Genomic DNA, 3,444 nt, shown 5'->3' with positions numbered 1-3,444 from the left:
AAAGCGTGGAAATACAGTAAAGGCATATGATAATAACCAGTTTGATATAAGGAAAAGCGTGGAAATACAGTAAAGGCATATGATAATAACCAGTTTGATATAAGGAAAAGCGTGGAAATACAGTAAAGGCATATGATAATAACCAGTTTGATATAAGGAAAAGCGTGGAAATACAGTAAAGGCATGTTTACGTTTCTTCCTACTTTGTAATTACGTATTTGAATATTGGCACCACAGCCTATTATTCTCCAATCTAAAATATTTTCATGTTCACGTTTTCCCAGTATTTACAGTTTAAACTTGCTCTTAAAAGGAGCCACTTCGTACTTTTAAATTATGTTTAGCGTATTGAAATAGGTATGATATTTCGAGTTTAAATTGATTAAAAATTCAGTCGAGCAGGGCTATTTAATTAACCTTATTTGTTGTTAAGCACAAATCTAAATAACGTGCTGTCAGTGCTCTGCCCACTGCTGAAGATATCGAAACCTGATTTTTAGCGTTATAAGACTTCGAACTTACCTCTTTGCTACTAGGGTTGCTTAATAAGCCCATAAACAATGTTAAAACGATACACAGCCCGAATAAGAATATTGTTTCAAAAGCCATTATTTCACTGTGAAGACTGGTTACAAAACATTTGGTTTATTGACAATGAAACAAGGTTCCAGTGATATAACTGATAAATAATCAATATGTGGGTGTTATATACATGCAGCGCTTAATTTTGATTGACGGCAATAATTATCAAGCCAGCTAACCAAACTACCGAGTTACAAGTCTAAACTACAATCTCAAATTGGTTTTAATTTAGAATTTTTTTTTTAAAGCTTGAAATGTGGTATGATCGAACTGGCGACTATGATAACGAGACAGATATTAAGTGCCACTTCTCGAATCCGGATTTTTCAGAATTCACTTCATAGGTTATTAAGGAGATAATTTAGCCGGACTCTTGGGACATGTCATTTGTCTTGTAAGGCACAGAACCTGTTTACTGCCATATTTGTTTTTGTAAGAACCGATTTGAAGTGGTTTAAATGTCGAATTGATAACAAAACACCCAACTAATATCGCATAAACAATAGATTTATCTTAGACGCAAAAATAGCGAAAAATAATACCATATCTTCTCACAAGCAAGACAAACTTGTCCTTTTTTGTATAAGAACAATAAACAAGTTTCATTGACTTGAGATGCAATTTCCAACCTGAGTAAGTTTCTTTGTTTTTTTAACTTCGCACAAGGGTTATCTGCGCTCACTCTCCTTAATTTAGCAGCAACAGACAAAAGGGAAGGCAGCCAGTTAACACCACCAACTCTTGGGGTACTCTTTTACCAACGAAGAGTTGGATTAACCGTCATATTATAACATCTCCACTGCTGAAAAGGCGAGCATGTTCGGTGACAGGGATTCGAACCCGCGAACTGCAGATTGCGAGTCAAGCGCCCTAACCGAAAGTCCATGCCAAGCCATAAGTGAATAAGAGTTTATACTACTGTATTTACATCTTTGAAAAGCTTCTACATGTTTTAAAGTTGGTGGATAGTTAGAGGATCAAGTGTTAAGTATAACTGGGCCGGGTGTGGCCTAGTGGTTAGCGTACCAAACCGTGGATCTGAGGGTCCATAGTTCGCGTCCTCTTGCCACAAAAATCGTGATTTACACTTTAGGGCCGTCGGTGTGTTAGAAAAATGTCGATCGTATCTCTATTCGATTGAACTAGCCCAAGAGTTAGCTGCGGGTACCGTTGACTAACTGCCGGCTATCAATCCAAAATTATAGACGATTAGCGCAGATAGCAAGCGCTTGTATAGCTTTGCGCGAATATTCGAAACAGCCAATTCAATCAAGTATAATATCAAATTTTTAAATTATAGTTGATTTCTCAGCGAATATGAAACATTACAAATACAAGTGCTGAAGTTTATTTACGATATTCTAGTCCTAGCCAGAAAGATTCGTATCTGTTTTGATCTATTTAAAATCGACTTAAGTTCTATTCTTGTTTATATATTGTTTCATTTTTTTTTTTATAAAACATCGAATTGTGAATTTAAATATATTTGTTATTTTTATTTCAATGTTGCATAGGTGGTTTTCTTACTTTGTATTTTATGTTTGATAACAGTTTACTTCAGAATTTTCGCGTGAGGCTACATATAGAGCATACACGTCCCTAATTTTGAACTCATAGACTAGATGTAAGATGTTAGTCAACAGCGTCAATCTCAACTCTTAATCTGACAGAATAGCGAACTTCCAACGTCACTCTTACAGTCCACGAACTGAAAATTCGGAGTAATTTTAGCTCAACCCTGGATCCCGCTCAACCCTGGATCCCGGGATTCACAGTCCGGGCACGCTTAATACTAGGGCACACCCAGTCCGTTTATTATCAGACCACACAACGTTTTGTGAAGTGCATACATTTATTTTTAAGGTGAATCCCAAGACAACTTTCTTGCAGCTTCGTTTCTCATCAATTAACAAACAAATAAAAAACATTCTCTCGAAGTTAAATAAACATAAAATTGGGACCTTGCGTGTCTCGACTTGCAATCTGCGGGTCGGGAGATCGAGACCTGTCACCGAGCATGTTCGCCCTTTCAGCCGTAGGGGCGTTATAATATGGCATTCAATCCTACTTTCCGTTGATAAAGAGTATTTCAATAGTTGGCGATAGGTTTTGACGACTAGCTACCTTACTTGTATTCAACCACTTCACAATTACAGAGGGCTAAAGGGCACATAGGCCTCGAATAGTTTTTCTCAAAATTCAACAAACAAAAACGTGAAATGGTTATAAATACTGCTTGTGCACACAACCTGAAATGAATAAATGTAAGAAAATACTATTTTTCATAACTCTAAGTTACTTTAAATTTATATTTACTTCAGATATGATAAAATATTTCTCGTGTTATACGATAGTTCATTTTGATCTTTGATATTTTCATAAAATGACAATTACAGTTCTTGATGAAAAATTCCGCAGAACTGCCCTATCTATCCAACAGGATAAAAGAAGTCGATATTTTACAGTTGTATCCACGAAGTTTTTGTTCTGAGTAAGACAACTAAGCAGGTCAATATCTAGATACTATTTTAAGTTTGGTTTGTTATTAATTTTGCGCAAAGCCACACGAGGGCTAACTGCGCTAGCCGTCCCTAATTTAGCAGTGTAAGACTAGAAGGAAGGCAGCTAGTCATCACCACCCACCTCCAACTCTTGGGCTACTCTTTTTACCAACAACTAGTGTGATTGAAAGTCACTTTATAACGCCCCCACGGCTGAAAGGGCGAGTATATTTGGTGTGACGGGGATTCGAACCTGCGACCCGCAGATTGCGAGTCGAGCGTCCTGACCACCTGGCTATGCGGGGCCTATTTTAAGTTATCAAGTAGTAATGTCTCGGTCAACTTTTCATTGTATTTATAA

The sequence above is a fragment of the Limulus polyphemus genome, unplaced genomic scaffold (assembly GCF_000517525.1).
Source record: "Limulus polyphemus unplaced genomic scaffold, Limulus_polyphemus-2.1.2 Scaffold403, whole genome shotgun sequence".
Taxonomy (NCBI): Eukaryota; Metazoa; Arthropoda; class Merostomata; order Xiphosura; family Limulidae; genus Limulus; species Limulus polyphemus.
Note: the sequence above shows the minus strand (reverse complement) of the source record.